This window comes from Marmota marmota, unplaced genomic scaffold (assembly GCF_001458135.2).
Source record: "Marmota marmota marmota unplaced genomic scaffold, marMar, whole genome shotgun sequence".
Lineage (NCBI taxonomy): Eukaryota > Metazoa > Chordata > Mammalia > Rodentia > Sciuridae > Marmota > Marmota marmota.
Window position 1 is genome coordinate 16388725 of NW_026000005.1, and position 19407 is coordinate 16408131.

General features: G+C 36.7%; 1 protein-coding gene across 5 annotated transcripts in view; it reads right to left on the minus strand.

Moving 5' to 3' along the window:
* The window catches only part of Hecw2 (HECT, C2 and WW domain containing E3 ubiquitin protein ligase 2), a 363407-nt gene that overhangs the window by 343216 nt on the left and 784 nt on the right, over positions 1–19407 (minus strand). For 2 of the 5 annotated variants that reach the window (XM_048808218.1, XM_048808214.1), the window contains exon 1: positions 18986–19341. The exons of 1 other annotated variant lie outside the window; for it this stretch is intronic. The gene's annotated coding sequence lies outside the window, so the exon portion shown is untranslated. Of the gene's footprint in view, positions 1–18985; positions 19400–19407 lie in introns of those variants that run through there. 2 more of the 5 variants (XR_007349418.1, XM_048808216.1) reach the window with 2 other exon arrangements.

Consider the following 19407-nt stretch of genomic DNA (forward strand, 5'->3'; position numbering starts at 1 on the left):
AGAGGTATGAATAAAATTAAATGCAAGAAAACAAAGAGCCTAACAAAGCACTAAACAAAAAACTAAGAAATAATACAGAAATAAAAGCTGTCTTAAATGTCAACTTCTCCTTGATAAATAAACACCAAAAATTATCCAAGAAATGCCTTCTGTCTACTTTTTTCCATGTGACTATTTTTTTTTAATCCATCTGATCTATTCAGCACTTTTCTTCCCCTTGAGAAACCTTTATTTTGTTGTATTGGTTTTCTTTCTGCCATAATGGGAAAATTTACAAGTAAGGGGACTAGATCCTATTATCATATCTGTCACTAAGTTTAGGGTGACATCACATCCCAGACTGCCCCAGGACCAACTCACCAGTGCATTGTCCCAGTATAATTGAGTGCTAGGATACAAAAGAAACTATAATGGATACACTATTACCAACTAGCTGTGTGAACTTGAAAAAGTTATGAAACTTCTTCAGGACTCAGTTTCTACTTTCACCAAATGAGAATAGCACCTGCAATTGGTGATTGTGATGATCTCTGAAGAGAACATTTGAAAACACATAGGGAAATTCTATATAAATCTAACTTATTGTAAATAAAAATGCAAGAGACATCCAAACACATTTTAAGAAGGAAGAACTGAGCTGTGTAAGGTGTCACATGCCTGTAATTCCAGCATCTAGGGAAGCTGAGGCAGGAGAATCGCAAGTTCAAAGCCAGCCTTAGCAAAAACAAAGTGCTAAGCAACTCAATGAGACGCTGTGTCTAAATAAAATTCACAAATACAAAATAGGGCTGGGGATGTGGCTCAGTGGCCTAGTTTAATTCCCAGTGCCCTCCCCCCCAAAAAAGGAGGAGCTGGTACTATTATCCCTCAGCTTGCTGTGCATCATTCCAAGAGTCTTAACAAAAGTGAAGTCACTTAACTTCGTCAGATTCTGGTTTTTTAACTAAACAAAAATGAATACACAGAATGATCCTTATGGACCTTTCCAACAGTAGAAATGTTATTATCATAATTACGTTAATCCAATTTATCAGATTACTATGAATATGTCATTTATGTGGTATCTCTCAAACTGACTACTCTGAATCCACAAATTTCTTGATATCTATTAGGATCATGAATCCTGCTTGCAAACTTATCTGGTTGGATATCCAAGTGTTCTATTAAATGTTTAAATTATTTTCTCCCTTTTTTTATAACCAGGATGCTTAACCACTGAGCCACATCTTCAGCCCTTTTTTATTTTTTCATTTTGAGACAGGGTCTTGCTAAGTTGCTGAGTCTGGCTTTGAACTTGCTATCTTCATATCTCAGCCTCCCAATCAACTGGGGTTACATGCATGAGCCACTGCACCTGTACCCTTTTTAAAATAAGGAGATTTCACATAAAAAAATTATTTCTGAATTTTATTGAAAACTGGCATATTCAGTATGTTAGGGAAATAATCTAACTGTTGTTCCTTTAGAAAGTGCAAGTGAGCTCCATCTTCCCAGATTCTTCTTCATTCAATTTACTGCACAGATTTGCGTTTTCTCCCTACATGGTGCAGATTTTGAGTTTATTCGCTGGATAGAAGAATGTAAGGCCACTGACATCTACCTCAGTGAATAGACTGTAACTCTTTCCCTAAATACATTTTCCCAATAACCTATTACCAATGAAATTTCGACTGTAAAATTCTATTATTTGCTTAATCAAAAGAACTATAATAATTCTTATCCTCATACCATGTAATTTAAACAAAAAATAATAAAACACAGTAATTTAGAGGTCAAATTAGGAATCAGAAGTCAGATTACATTTAACTTGGTGATTTACTCATTTTCTAACCCCAACATGGCTTCATGCCACTTAGTAATTTTTAAACCGTATCACCCGAAAAACAGAACAAGTATCGTCTAATGTTGGAAACAAACAGAAAAGAATACTTGTTCATATCTGCTGAAGAATTTACACAGCAAAATTTAAGAAAATAATTAACATGTACTAACCTAGTAAAAAAACTATCAAATTAATTGCCATTCTGACAGTCCATTTGATAGTTTTTTAACAGGTTAGTATATGTTAATGATATTTCTGTAGATGCTTCCACATCTTTTGATTTCCATATCAAAAAGAAACCAATTATATATTCAAAAGAATGGAAAACAGAGTCTACAAGAGATATTTTTAAATTGTGTTCATGGAAATATTATTCACAAAAGCTAGAAGATGGAAGCAACACAATTGTCTATCAAGGGATGAATGGATAAACAGAATGTGCTGTATACCAGGAAACATTACTCAGTCTTAAAAAAGGAGACTTTGACCCTTGATACAACGTGAGTGAATCTTGAGAGGACTGTGCTAAATGAAATAAGCAAGTTGCAAAATGATAAATATGGAACACAATTCTATATGTGTGCACTACCTAGAGTAGTCAGGTTCATAAAGGCAGAAAATGGAATGTTAGTTTCCAAGAACTGGAAGAAAGAAGCAATTTGTTTAGTGGATATAGAGTTTTATCTTTCCAAGATGAAAGGAATTCTAGAGATTGGTCCCACCACAATGTGAATGGACTTATCATTACCATCCTGTACATTTAAAAAGGGTTAAGATTATAAATTTTATTTTGTCTATTCAAATAGACTGAATATTTGTGCATCTTCAAAAATTATACGTTGAAACTCTACTCTCAATGTGACAGTATTTAGAGTAGTATTGGGAGGTAATTAGGTCATGAGGGTGGAATCCTCACAAATAATAATAGTGCCCTTAGGAGAAGAATCCCTTTCTGCTATGTTAAGATGCGCAAGAAGACAGCCACTTGTAAATCAGGAACAGGACCCTTGGCAAGAACTCAAAACTGCTGGCAGCCTGATCTTAGATTTCTAACCTCCAGAAATGTGATAAATATGTGTTGTTTAAGCCGCTTATTGGTTTAAACAATAAATGCTTATTGGCATTTGATTATAGCAGCTAAAACTAAGACATGTATATTTCACCACAATTAACTTTTTTTCACTGAGCATGTGGCATACACCTGCAATCCCAACTACTCAGGAAGCTTAGACAGGGCTGAATTTTTGGAGCCTAGTTCAAGACTAGCCTTAGCAACATAGCAAGACCTTGTCTTTTAAAAAAGAAAAATTCGCTGGGCACTGTGTTGTACACCTGTAATTTCAGCAGTTCAGGAAGCTGAGGCAGGAGGATCATGAGTTCAAAGCCAGCCTTAGCAAAAACCAGGTACTAAGCAACTCAGTGAGACCCTGTCTCTAAATAAAAACATACAAAATAGGGCTGGGGATGTGGCTCAGTGATTGAGTACCCCTGAATTCAATCCCTGGTACCCACCCCCAAAAAATATTCATTGGCACACAGACTTAAAAAATAAAAACTGCGTGACAAAATTTAAAATAATTATATCAGCAAGCAGTCTCAGAATTCAATAGGGAGAAAAATACTTCCAGAATGGTCAGGTAAGAATCTCTAGAAATTTTCTTCTCTATAAAAGTCAATAAAAACACTGGGAAAAAATCGTCAAAAATTAGTGTTTTCATAATTCTGAAAATTGACAACAGGTTTGCAGCATTGTGAGGATATTTTACTCAAGAAATATGGCTGAGTAAGAACAGTGAACTCTAAGGCTTTTTAATTTGTCCTATTTTCAGCATTTCTCCATGGCATCATGACACCCTTGAAACTAGTATCCTTAAAGCCATGGTAACTTTGAAAAACAGCACTCTAACAGCCCCTGTACAGAGCACAATCAGTTTGTAGCTTCCCAAAATGTTCCCATTCCATAAAATTGTCATTATATGACCCAGTGGTTACCTGGGAAAAATCCATCCTTAGTACCTATCTTTACTGGACCTGAATCAGTGCCCACTCAAGAGGAAAAGCCCTTCCCCACAGCGTTTGTTGAAAACAATCAGCTGCAATTGCTTAATCCTGCAGTTTCCTGAGCAGCAATGCCAGCTGTGGCAAACAAGAGGCAGGCAAAGCAAAGCAATTAGACAAGAAAAAAAAAAGCATCCAAATTAGAAATGAAAAAGTAAAATTATATCTGTTTGCACAAGACATGTCCAAATACAATCATAGATTCAACAGCAACAACAACAAAACACTGTAAGAACAAATAAACAAATTCAGTAAAGTTGAAATATATAAATCAACAAATTTTTGAATTTTTGGAGCCTAGTTCAAGACTAGCCTTGGCAACATAGAAATTGGTCGCACCACAATGTGAATGTACTTATCATTACCATCCTGAAAAGAAATTAAAACAATTACATTTACAATAGGAACAAAAAGAATACAATACTAGAAGTTAAAAAAATACAGTGAAAATTATAAAATTTTAATAAAGAAAATTAAAGAAGACAGATAATTGCAAAGACATCCCATGATCAGAGATTGGAAGAAAAATATTGTTAAAATATCCATGCTATCCAAGGAGATCTTCAGATTCAATACAACTTTTACCAAAAATAAAAAATAAAAAAAAATAAAAATCCAATAGCATTCTTCTGGGTTTGGTTTGGTTTGGTTTGGTTTCATTGTTGTTTTTGTTGGGGGGAGTACCAGGGATTGAACTCAGGGGCACTCGGCCACTGAGCCATATCCCCAGCCCTATTTTGTATTTTATTAGAGACAGGGTCTCATTGAGTTACTTAGAGTTTTGCTTTTGCTGAGGCTGCCTTTGAACTCGCAATCCTCATGCCTTAGCCTCCGGAGCTGCTGGGATTACAGGGGTGCACCACCATGCTCAGCCTCCAATAGCATTCTTTACAGAAATAGAAAAAGCAATCCTAAAATTCATATGGGAGACCCTGATCATCAAAGCAATCTTGAACAAAATTAGAAGCATTACAATTCCTGAACTCAAGACATTACAAAACTACAGTAATCAAACAATACACTACCAGGGCACACCCTTAGTGACCTAATTCCTCCAACCATACCCCCCACCTGCCTAGAGTTCTTACCTCCTTCTAGTAGTTCATTCAAATCAATAATCCAAAAACTGGATTAGTCCACTGAGGAGGTTACAGTCTTCATAATCCAATCACTCCTCAAAAGCCTCTCCCCTGGACATCACTGTATTGGAGACCAACTCTACAAAACACAAGCCTTTGGGGGATATTCCAAATCCAAATCATAACACAAATTATTAGCTGATTGCTAATGTAACTAAGTAGAGGCTTCAGGAGCTACACATGACAATGAATACAGACTGCAGAATTGGTCCAGAGAAACAAACAACAACAACAAAAGGCAAAAGTAGCAAACCATAAAGAGGGAGGAAACCTGATGTCACATTATATTATTTGAAATGTCTACTTTTCAACAAAAACATACAAGACACACAGACAAGGAAGTACAGCCTATTCACAGGAAATAAAGCAAATAAAAATGTTGCAAAGATAGCAAATGTTGAACTTAACTGGATAAAGACTTTATATGTGAAAGACTTCATGTGCGGAAACACATTCAAATAACTTAAGCAAATCAGGCGTAAAGAATTAAAGGAAGTTTGAGGATGTAGCTCAGTGGTAGAGCACTTTCCCTAGTAGGTGCTAGGCTCCAAGTTCAATTAACAGCAGTACCAAAACAAAATTTTTTTAAAAAAAGAATTAAAAGTGCAAGCACAATGTTTCAACAAAGAATATCAATATGTAGATAAAAATATTTTTAAAAGAAACAAAAAACAGTGGACTTGAAAAACACAATAACTTAAGTGGGAAATTCACTAGAGAAGTTCAACAGCAAATTTGAACAGGCAGACAAAAGAATCAATACATTTGAAAATATATCAATTGAGATTATGTAGTCATAGGAACAAAAAGAAAAAGAATGAGAAAAAGTTAGCAGAACCTCAGAGACCTGTGGGACACCGAAAAGCATATCAACATCTTCACACTGGAAGTTCCCAAAGGAGAACAGAGAAAGGGACAGAAAAGTGTTTAAAGAAATAGTGCCCAAGAACTTTCTAAGTTTGAAGAAAAACATTGACCTATACATCAAAGAAGTTCAACAGACTCTAAGAAGAATTAACTTTAAAAGTAGTCAAAATATCAAAAGACAAGCTTGAAAACAGCAACAAAAAAAATATTGCACAAGGGATCTCAATAAGATTAAGAATTAATTTCTCATTGAAAATCACAGAGGTCAAAAGGCAATAGGATAACACACTCAAAAATCACTGAAATAAAAGTTCAACCAAGACTTCTACATTCAGCAAAACTGTGCTATTAAAAAATGAAGGAGAATTCTCAGATAATCCAAGCCTGAGAGAATGTTAATGCCAAATGCATCTCACAAGAAATACTAAAGGAAGTCCTTGAAACCTAAATGGGAAAAAAAAAAACACCAAATACTAACTCAAATTCATCAGTAAAGTTAACTACATAGTTCAATGTAAATGACAGTATAAATGCATTTTTGTCTATAACACCTTTGAAAATCTGATAAAAAACTGCATAAATTAATAATTATAAAAGTGTGGTGATAAGGTTTTAATGTTAAAGATATAATTTGTATCATATGAAAGGAAACAATGGAACTATATTGGAGTGAAGTCATATACTTCTGAAATTGAAATTGATTTTAACTTGACCATTTAAAGGTAAAATTTTAATTGTAACCTCAAGAATAACTATTAAAATAACTCAATATCGTAACAACATCATCAGGAATGACAGCACAAAGGCCTATAAAAATATATTTTTTCTAGTGTATCCTTGTTGCTGTTTCAAAGCAGAATGCACTAGAAAATGTATATTTAACATAAAGCAAGGTACACAAGACAAGATAATAATGGAAAAATTGAAAAACAACAAGACACAGACATATAGAAAACAGCAGAGGAGCAGAGATTAATCCCATCTGATTATTAATAATCACATTAAATGTAAATGAATCAAACACTTCAGCCAAAGGCAGAGAATGGGCAAAATACATTTTTTAATAATCCAACTAAATTCTATCTACAAGAAATTCTTAACATTCAGAGAAACAAATAAGAGGAAAGTTTAAAAATGCAATATACCATGTATTATGGGCTGGGTTTGGTCCCTTAAAACTCATATTTCTAAGCCTTAACCCTTATTATTTAAGAATGTTCCTAATTTTGGAGATAAGGCCTTTAAAACATTATATATTAAAAGGAGGTCACAGGGTAAGTCCTAATACAATCTGACTGGCATCATTATAAGAGGAAATCTGGACATAGAGAAAACATTAGAGACATACACAGAGAGTACAGACTTCTAGAAGACACAGCAAGAAGGGGGCTATCTACAAGCAAAAGAGAGAGGCCTCAGAGGAAATCAGACTTCTTGATACTCGCTAGCCTCCATAACAGTGAGAAAATAGATTTCTGTTTTTTTTTTTTTTTTTTAAGTTACTCAGTCTGTGGTAGTTGTAATGGCAGCACTGGAAAACTAATACACCATACAAACAGTAATGAAAAAAGACTTGAAGTGACAATGTGATTATCAGACAAAATAGACTTTACAATAAAAATTGTTACTAGAGGCAAAGGATATTTTATAATGATAAAAGGGTAAAGTCAAAAGGAAAAACATGATTATAATCCTGTATATACCTAAAAACAGGGTTATAAACTACAAGAGCAAAAAACTGAGACATCATTATCCAAATCTCCATAATGGATAGAAAAATATGACAAAAGATAAGCAAGGATAGGTATGAAACCAAAAGCACAAGGGACCTTAAAAAAGAGAAATTGGATCTCACAAAGCAAACTTTTGTGCTTCACAGGACACTATTGAGAAAGTGAAAAGACAATCTACAGAATGGGAGAAAATATTTGCAAATCATATATTTCATAAGGGTCTAATACCCGGAATATGTAAAGAATTCTTACTACTCAACAACAGAAAGACAAATAACCCAGTTTTTTAAATTAGTACAGAATTTGAACAGACACTTCTGCAAAAGAGATATGAAATGGCCAATAAGCTCATGAAAAGATGCTCACCAGTAGTCATTACAGAAATGCAAAGCCAAATCACAATGAAGTGCTACTTCAAACCCACTGGGATGGCAAAAAGAAAAGCAGTATTGGCAAGGATGTGGAAAAATTGGAATCCTCGTCCATTGCTGACTGGAATGTAAAATGGAGCACCCACTTTCGAAAACTGTTTGGCAGGTGCTCAAAATGATAAACATCAATATGATCCACAATTCCACTCCTAGGTATATACTCAGAGAACTGAAAACGTATGGTTTTGGTTTGGATCTGAAATGTCCTCCAAAGCATCATTTGTAGATGCATCAATGTCCATGAGTGGGGCTTCTGGGAAGTGACTGGATCATGAGGGCTCTGATCATATCAGTGGATTAATCCTTTGGTGGCTGAATGTACTACTGTGAGGTGATGGATACTGCAGGAGGTGGGGCCTAATTAGTGGAAGCAGATCACAAGAGGTATGCCCTGGAAGGGCATATCCTATGCCTGGCCTGTTTTTCTGCCACACCTTTCAGTTATGCTGTTCTCTGTAGCTTCAGGCCCAAAGCAAGGAGCCTACCTATCATGGAACGAAACCTCCAAAAACGTGGAACAAAAGAAATCTTCCTTCCTTTAAGTTGTGTATGCCAGGTATTTTGGTCACAGTGATGAAAAGTTTGATTAACACAGAACATTGGTACTGAGAAGTGGAGTATTTGCTGTGATGATACCTGACCATGTGATTCAGAAGTCAGAAGCCTTTGGAACTGGTTTGTGGGAAGAGTTTGGAAAAGTTTGGAGAGGTGGAGGAGAGAGAAGAAGGAAGGGATGGGGAAAGCTTGATCGATGTGTACTAAGTTACAGTAGGAGCAAGAAATTAGGGTGACTAAAGATAACGTAATACACAATACATCACAAATCTTGCAAGCAAAGATTTTGAAAGCTTTCATCTGAAAAATGATAAATGTTCAAGGAGATATGTATTTTTAACATTATACAATGTACATATATCAAAACCTCAAGCTACCCCCATTGATGTATACAATTATGTTTTATATACCAATTAAAACAAATAAATAAAAGCTTTAATGTGTATTAAAAAACACAGATTCTAATTCTGGTCTGGTATAGAGCCTAAGATTCTACATTTCTAACAAGTGTTCCAGTGATGCAGATGCTGCTGGTCTGTAGACTACACTTCCAATAGCAAAGAGATGACTTACAAAGGAAGAAAGTTTCTGAGATCAGAAGCATCTGAATGAATCAGATCTCCAAGACTTTACTTTCTCTCATTTTAAAACTATAAAAATGTTAAATTTTTGGCATCCTGTGCCAACTTAATATTTGATTTGTATAAATAACTGCCTTTCATAGTGTTCCATGAGAAAGAAACACACGTTTCCTTTAGCCATTAGGCATTGATTATTGTATATTCTCTACATGATCAATACTGGGCATTACACAGAGACTTTAGAAAGTTTCCACGTTTTCAGAGTGCTTAAAATTCAGGTGGATTTTAAGGAAGGTGAAACAAAATAACTGGTGCACCATCTAAAACAACAGATTATTAACATCTTAATTGTTATAAAAATAGCATCCCAAGGAGGTGATATATGAGCATCTGGGAACATCAAACTAAACTCAGTTCCCCACCTACTCCCAGATGAGGATATCCAGCCCACCCTCACCCTTACTGTCAGGCACCAACAAAGGAAGCTACATAGACTTCTAGATGTATCATATTCTTCAAGAGAGGAGGCTGAGAATAAAATGATAAAAACCACTATTTCTACTGGAAATCCATATGCAATAAAATAAAATTAAGCCCCTATCTCTCACCATGCACAAAACTCAACTCAAAGTGGACCAAGGACCTAGGAATGAAACCAGAGACCTGATGCCTAATAGAAGAAAAAGTAGGCCCAAATCTCCATCATGTTGGATTAGGCCCCAACTTCCTTAATAAGACTCCTATAGCGCAAGAATTAAAACCAAGAATCAATAAATGGTATGGATTCAAACTAAAAAGCTTCTTCTCAGCAAAAGAAACAATCAGTAAAGTAAATGGAGAGCCTACAGCATGGGAGCAAATTTTTACCACAGGTACATCAGATAGAGCACTAATTTCTAGGATATATAAAGAGCTCAAAAATCCTAACACCAAAAAACCAAATAACCCAATCAATAAATAGGCCAAGGAACTAAACAGACACTTCTCAGAAGAAGACATATAATCAATCAACAAATACATGAAAAAATGTTCAATATCTCTAGCAATCAGAGAAATGCAAATCAAAACCACTGTAAGATTTCATCTCACTCCAGTCAGAATGGCAGCTATCAAGAATACAAACAACAATAAGTGTTGGCGAGGATGTTGGGGAAAAGGTACACTCATACACTGCTGGTGGGATGCAAACTGGTGCAGCCAATTTGGAAAGCAGTAAGAAGATTCCTTGGAAAACTGGGAATGGGACCACCATTTGACCCAGCTATCCCACTCCTCGGTCTATACCCAAAGGACTTAAAAACAGCATATTACAGTGATGCAGCCACATCAATATTCATAGCAGTACAATTCACAATAGCTAAATTGTGGAACCAACCTAGACACCCTTCAATGGATGAATGGATAAAGAAAATGTGGTATATATACACACAATGGAATATTTCTCAGCATTAAAAGACAATAAAATCATGGCTTTTACAGGTAAATGGATGGAGTTGGAGAATATAATTCTAAGTGAACTAGGCCAATTCCAAAAAAACAAATGCCAAATGTTTTCTCTGATATAAGGATGCTGATTCATAATGGGGATGGAGTGGGGCAGCATGGGAGGAATAAATGAACTTTAGATAGGGCAAAGGGGAGGGAGAGGAAGGGACAGGGTATGAGGGTAGGAAAGACAGTGGAATGAGACAGACATCATTACCCTAAGTACATGTATTAAAACACAAATGGTGTGACTCTACTTTGTATACAAGCAGAGGCATGAAAAATTGTGCTCTATTTGTGTAATATGAATTGAATTGTACTCTGCAGTCATATATAACAAATTAGAATAAATAAATTTTTTTTTAAAAAACAGTGTTTCTAAGTTGTTTATCAAAGGGCAATAGAGACATGAAGAGTAAGTAGAACGGGTGCTCATTCCAGGTGTTTGCTGTGGTAAAAGTACTGAAGTAGAGATGAGCATGGGTATTAACGGGATGAAAAGAAGACCCGTCTGAAGTAAACCAGAGTGCCTCACACACCACCATCCCATACTGAGTAAAGAAAGCACAGAAACTATCTCCTAAGGAGGTGATGATCACCTGTAAAAATTCCTGGATAATATATTTCTTTACAGGAAGGCTCACTAATTTGCCTTGCAGGTTCTCTGTGGCTTTTCTTCAACTGCAAGACAAAATTCCAGTTCTCCTCCAACATGTAATTCTTTACCAGAGTCACTTGCCTTGCCTGCTGTTGACCATGGGGACAGTGGATGTGTAAAATGCCTATACATAAAAAAAAAAAACCTTGCTCATTGCATCAGGTTAGGCTTTCTGCTGCTGCTCAGCATCCCTAGTACTTAGTGTTCTCATAGACTATTCTCATAAGTCTTATTTTCAACTTAGTCATTAGTCGTCTTTGTGACTCTTCTCTGAAACTTGTCCAGACTATCCTCACCCCTCATACATAAGTGAGTGATGAGTGACACTTCAGGTTCTCTCTGACAACTCCACCTAAAAGAAGCCTCAGTCACACACTATTCTCTAACAGGACCCCCCTCCCATAGGGACTTATCACACTTCCAATTTTGCTTTATTTTTCCATTTTTTACTTACAAAATATTTCTAATTTATATTCAGAAGTTTATATAGGTGAGAAGTTAATATAACAGTAACCATATACCAATACCAGGCTGAACAAATGTTAACCATTTGGCGACGTTTGCTTTGCACTTATATGCTTGTTTTCATATCTTCATTACCTGTTTCCGTCTAGACTATCTGTTTTATGTAGGCAGGGCTGTGTCTGAATATTAACCTTTTATACCCACCACTTAGCATACAGCATGGCACATCTAAGGCTCTCAATGTTTGTCCCATGAATAATGCACAAATGACTTCTGTTCTAGCATTAAACAGTGGCCATCACAATTAAAGAGTTATTAGACCAAAGACCATTACTCCACTTTCATTATAGTTCAAAGTGGGAGAAGAAATGGTCTGTATGAAAGAATACAGGTTTAGATATAAATATGTGCTTTAATTGGATATTACACATTAGAAGGGTTTGGCTGAGGAAGCTACAGAATTTTCCTTCCCCAGGGCCCTTTTCCTCTTGCCCTGGATAACGTATCTATCTGCCAGACATGATGGTACAGGTTCTGAGCTCTTAATGTCTTTTTTAGATTAAAGATGCCAGCTCAATGGCTTAAAGAAGGAAATAACAAAGGTTGAGAGAAAAAAAGACAAAAGGAAGAAGAAAAGAAGGAAAGGGAGGGAGAGAGAAAGTGATAAAGGTCTATGCAGAGAGAATCCAGGATGATTATAAGACTCTTAGTGATCATTCAGTTTTTTTGTAGGTTGACCAAAGACAATATAGATCATGTCCTGAAAATTTTTGAGTGACAAGTTCATTTGAAACAAAATGAAATATAAGGCAAAAATATAAGATCATGTCCAAATGTCAAGAGTTCCCATTTTTCCCCTACCTGAACCCCCTGCCATCAGCATATTATTCCAAAATCCTAAAAGCACAGATTCTACCCACCGTGGCTCTCTACCTGCTCTCAAATACCATTTTTACCCTCTCCCAAAATTTACTAGGTCTAAGTGCTATTATTTTGAGCTCCTATTTCTCCAGTGGGTCACTAAGAGATCATATGCATTATTATTTTAAGGACTATCTATTACTGAAAATATTACTTCCTTATACCTATATGGTTAATGTGGACCTCCAACTCTCTGATGGAAAATGTCACAGTCAAGTACTGTGGTGTATTTTTATTTGTTAGCTTCTCTCCCTTCTTTCCCTGCCCTTGCAAAGGGTCACTACTATGGGCAAAGCATATTACTGAGGTACTCTACTAGATTTAACAGAAATCATTTTTAAGTGGTGTCACAAAGAAATATTTTTCTTGCTCCATAAATATCTCATTCCAAAGATAAAATATTATACAAACAGCTGTCCCCTATTCAATCAGCATATGTCACCACGGAGAAGCAGTCTTACACTCACTGGCCAGCATAAATTCAGAGGCCACAATTTGGCTATATCCACAGTCTTCGCTCTTTCTTTTAGAATTTCCTCAAAATCAGAAGGCACTACAATTTCTCTGTGGATTGACATCTTTTCTTCACAAAGTCGTCACCTTCTTATCTGTCCCCCAAACCAGTGTTCTGCCAGCCCTGTCCCATGAGCAACTTTTCCAATCTCATAAATAATGGTTAATCAAAAGAAAAATCTCTTTCCTTATAGCACACATTTTCAGTGATAAAGGAACAAAGCATCACCAAGCATTCCTTCCTGAAAAAATGCCAAAGCTGATTCATTTTCTCTATGACATGGGTGGTTTCTTCCAACCAAAGTGATACCTGCCAGTTTGTACTTGGTAGTAATCACTCTTCCACACTCTACTCCACTGATATTTGACAAAATATCCACTCTACACCATATCATTTGACAAAGAAATTTTGTCAATAACTTCTGGTTTCTCTCTAAGGATAATGTTCATCTTTACCTGTCCAGCTGATTTTCCAAGCATCTGTTCAATAAGATGACTCATACTTATTTGTGCTACAAGCATCCTTTAATGAAGCTAGTAGAGTTACAGCCTCTTATCCACCTTTAGCAATACAATACATTAATTTCGTAAAGGAAAGCATTATTCATGCTTGTCCTAGAAAACTTCAATAGTATAACAGAGAAGCCACTGTGCTTTGTTTGAAAATGACACAAAAACATCCATGGCTTCATGCCACAATTGGACAAAGTTTCATAACAGGCAACAATTAAGGATTGGCTCCTGATAAAGATCAGAAGTAAATGGATGGTGAGCCCATAAAAACCAACTTTAAAATAGTCATTGTCATATTTCCATTTACACTCTTCATTTTCATCTACTGTCTTGAGATTGTCATTATCACAGATTCCCTTGTCTGCATACATACAGATTCATATTTTATATTTGCAGGGGCTTCAGTTCCCTAAGTATGTTTATGGCATTGTGAACTGGGACATTTACATTACTGCAGGTTTGAGCAGCCCTTATCTGAAATGCTTGGGACTATAAAAATGATTGAATTTCAGATATTTTTCAGATTTTGAAACAATTTCATGTATATAATGAGATATATTGAGGACAGGACCCATATCTAAACACAAAATTCATTTGATTTGTTTGCACCTTATCTATGTGGCCTAACAACTATTTATATACAATTTTTAATAATTTTTTGCAGGAAACAAAGTTTCATGGTGTGTGATATTCAACCTGTGATATATCAATGCTCAAAAACTTCCAGATTTTAGAGCATTTCAGATATCAGACTTTTGGATTAGTGATGCTCAACCTGTGTCTTCATTACTATTTTTACATATCAATGAACCATCTTTAAACTACTGATCCATTTTTGTGAAATGGGGATACAACTGAAGAACAGTAACACCAAAAATATTTTAATAAGTAATAAGCTAAAGATACAGAACATATGTTATTAACCAACATGAAATGGACCATTAATTAAATGTAAGCTATATACACTAACCAGTATACTTTTTATAGCACAAATACAATCTTTAATGTTATGATAACCTTATAAGAACGTAACGGGATATTGACTAGAATCATAATCACTGTCATATCTCAAGGCCTTCCAAGCTCTATCCCTCATCACCTTCCTGAGCTCATTTCTGACTCCCACTGGGTCACTTCAGCTCATCATGCTGGTCTTCTTGTGAATCTTTGAACACATCCAAACACATTCCCACCTCCAGGCAGTCACACTAGCTGTCCTCTCTACCTGCAACTCTCTCCCTCAGGCATCCGCATAAGTAATTTCTCTTACTTCTTTTCAAGTCTTTGCTTTTTTCTCTATAAATCCTACTTATCCACAGGTATCCTGTTCTGCTTTCTCTTTCTTTCAAAGCATTTATCTCCTTCTACCATGCTATAAAATGTACTTATTTATTTGGCTCATTATCTATCCCTTGCCTCAAATAGAATGAAACCTCCACAAGGTCAGGGATGTTCGTTTCATTAGTTGGTATACCCCCTGCACCCAGATAAGACACTAATTCATGGAAATCCAACAAATATGAGTTGAACAAATGAAATGTTTTCATGGCTATTCCTTTCTTACCATTATCCTGCGTATCAATCTTCGAGAAATAAAGATAAAATCATAGCCTTCAAAGGTTTTTAAGCAAGAGAATTAAAAAAGAACCATGTTAAAACTAGACAAGGACAGGGGATGATTAAAAGTTTGGAGAAGCTAGATGCAGAGAATTAGGTTAAAAAGTAAATCCATGAACAGATGATGAAGGCCACAATTTTCTAATAACTACACCTTACATGGTTATATCAATGACACAATACACATAACATAGATACATGATCAATGTTTGCCTGTGTACTCGTGTGTGTGTGTGTGTGTGTGTGTGTGTGCATGTAAGGTGAACAAATCCAGAAGAAACTAAGCACATTTTTCCATCATGTGAATAGTCTTCAGAAAAACTAATGATTTGGGTCATGGGACGACAAAACAGGGTAGTTTTCCTGGGATAGTTGATATGGTAACCCTTCCAGTTATAATCATTTCACTTTCAAAAATGTCCTTGACTGGACAAAAAAAATTATGTAGTCATCCTACTTATAAAGGAGATACATAATTTCTTCTCTTTCAGTCATGCTGACCAAGCTTTTGAGGACTTTAGTGGACTGAATGCTGCAAAAGTGACAGCCATAATTAATTGTAACACCTGCAGACCAGTAATGCAAGTGAACTATTACAAACAGGCAATTGTTTAGCAAAGGAGCACAGCTACCATTGCAGAGGCAAGTGTCACAAGCTTCAGATATCTAGCTTTGGTATAGAACCCAAACCCTCACCTGCAGAAAACCCCTTAGAAAATCTTCATGTGTGAACAGACACACCAATTCTCTTTCTCTGCAACACGACTGGTGGAAAAGTTGAAACCCAAATCCAACTGGAGGAAGACAGTACAGAAAACAAAAGCCCTCTATTATCCTCATGGCCCAGAGAGCTTGCAAACTAAGAGAACGTGGAATCAAGTCTTCACAACAACAATTGTGTTCTGGACACTCAGTAACTATCCAAGAACCGTACCAAACACTGGATCGTGAAACCTGCATTCATATTTGCAGGTGCCACATAACCATCTGGTCTGCAAACAGGTTTTGTAGAAACTGCTCTCCTGAATCACAGGAGTTGTCCTCATTTGTGTCAGCCCCAAATAAAAGGACAAGAGCTACTTCTAATTGTGCTTGGAGACAATAATAACATGGGCTTATTGCCACAATAGACAATGACTTAAGAATAAAACTATTTTATTTCCTATATGTATAAATTGATGATAAGCAATTATCCCATTTTTCTGCCTTCCCTACAACTTCTTTTTTCCTTATGCATTTCTTCCAGTTTAAATTTTTCCGATTGTCTCTCTTTGCATTTCACAAATAAAAGACTGAAATGAGGCAAGACTCAAAACCTGGGATCAGGAGAGGGGTGATGAAGAAGATGGTCAGGATTCCTTAATTCTCAGGGTGATCATATAATTTACCATAAATGAGTGAAAGGGGTGCACTTTTGATCACTAAGAGGGGTCAGCAGGAATAAACTGGCACTGGTAAACAACAAGGTCTGGTCACCCTTCTAATCTCTAATTCATAGCCTGATAACAAAAGACCTCCTATGTGTAAACAAGCAACCCCTGCCCCTGTTGGATCAACCAAATTCAAATATAGTCTTGTCTCTCAGGACAGGCCTGGAATTTGCCAACAAAATGGTTTTTATTCTATACTGCTATTCCATATCCAATTCACCATGCAAAACTGATTCCATTTTATTTATTTATTTTTAACCCCAAGAAAACGGGCAGTAGTACACTAAAATGTGGACCCATGCCAGGCCCACCAAGCCCCAGGCCAGAAACCTCTGGTTTCTCTTGAAGAAACATTTGGCAACAGAGATGGCCACAGACACCAGCCATGGATTTAACAAATATTTTAAATATTAGATCATTTGTTGATGTCAGGACACATAATAAAAGCCACCTCTCCTACAAAACACATTCATCCAGAAGAAAAGGCCATAGCATCTGTCTTTAACTACAGGTTAATTGGTTTCTTTGCTGAGATCAATGACACAAAGTCTTTCAAAAGAGTAAGAAAGTATGTTTTTCTCCTAAAATCACATTGAAAAATACCAACGCTTGCTTCTATTCCATGCCTCCTGTTCAGAGCGGTGAAACACTACTCATGTTCATTAAATTTAGTCCTATGGCTGGTGAATATAAATTTACTGAAATCTTTTCCCTTGCATTCACAAAGAGGGAAAACCAATTTTATGATCTAGTTGCAATCTACAGCGCATAAATAATCTACGGTGGTGGTAGGAGCAGAAACCTCCAGGTGACTCTCAAATGTTCAGAATGACTTTGATTTCCTCACTAACATCACAGTCCTTCATAAAGATTCATTGCCAAAAGGTCCCCCAAACTGTGATGGAGGCAATGGTAAGCCAAATGTCTGAGGCTGGTCAATCATCATAGAATCAGGGTTCTGCCTATAACTGACAGTCTAGGGGCAAAAGGTAGGGGTTAGGGATCCACCTGTCATAGAGTAGGTAAAGGAAACTGCGTTCAAACTAATGCAGATTAAAGTTCTTCCCGCTAGTAAATGCTATGAGTCTAAGGGCCATTATGTACAAGAGCTATGACTGGTTATCCCCAAGAGTGTTAGGATACTTTTAAGTTCAAAAGCATTTTTGCTAGTCTATTTATACTGTTTCACATAACCACAATTAAGACGAAAATGTGCTAATGTAATAATCAAAACAAATAGCTCAATGATGACTTTGTAAACCTTCAAAGAAAAAAAATGAATAACTGTTCAGGCTGCTGGATAGTGAAGTTATTAATGTTTCCTTTGAGAGATAAAAATTATCTCTTTCTCATCTTCCATCCCATTCTACCCCACCTCCCAACAGTGAAGTAGATAATTTCTGAAGAATACAATGACCCTTTATGCCTGGCTTCTCTTGTCTGCTAGGGATGCCATCTGTCTCCCACACTATATAAACAATCTCTGCAGGAATCTTCTGATGACCAAACAGATTAGCAAGCTCCAGATTTTCACACCATTAATAATATCACCATCCAGATCAGGTCTCTTGCTTTAATAACTCCAAAGACAAACTTAAGAGCTTTCTTTGTTTGTAGGTAATGTGTCATTTTAAAGATAGCCTCTTGGAACGTACAGCCATCTGTTTAGAGAAGAGAGAGGCTCTCTCTAGGCAACAGAAGAAATGAGCCCTTGAGGGAATAGGAGAATTAGTAAAAAGAAAATCATATTTAAAATAATACACCAAATTTCACCAAGTCGAATAGAAGACCCTGTTGATTATACTAAAGTATTTTTTTTCTTCTAAATGACAAACTATAGAAACTATTCAAAAAAGACAAGTTTTACACTTTGACAAAGGTATATGTTCTATGAGAACTCAAGAGTGTGCATAACTCTAGGACATCGAAAGCAGAAATCTTATTCAGGAAGGTTAAAGGCCCCGGTGAAGTTTGCCTGCCGTCCAGCTCAGTCTATATAATGATCACGATGTTTTCCTTCTCCAAGTTTAATATTGACCGAATGCTACAACTCTATTTGTGAGCTGTGATGACTCTAAAGACTTCCAAGTCGAACAGAAATAAATGCGTCTATACAGATGTTCCTAAAATTAATCACAATGAACGAAAAGCAGCTAAGCACTGCTAATGGAGAAGACAAGGCATGAAAGAGTCAGACCTCTGCAGTTGCACGTCCTCCGAAACGTCTACGTCTAAATCTGCAGCCCCGGTTTTCTCCAGGCCCCAAGCTCCAGCAGAGGATGTTCACAACACATTCCAGACCAAAAAGGAAATGAAGCCTCCTGTCCCTTGAGTGATGCTCAAATAAACCCAAAAGTCCCACCTTCTCGGGATAAGCAAACCATCAGACACGTCCCGGTGCCTCTCACCCGGGTTTCAAGGCAGCGGAAGCAGAATGTCAAATGAATGACCGCGCCGGGGCGCGAGCGAGGAAAACAAAGCCACCTCCCGCTGTCCGATACCTGCGGCGCGAAGGCTGGGCACCGGCAGGGCACTCACCTGGGCTCGGCGCCGGCCGCCGCGGGCTGCGGGTGCGCGCGGCGGCGGCGGCCGCCGCAGCGCCGCCGCGCCGCCGCTCTC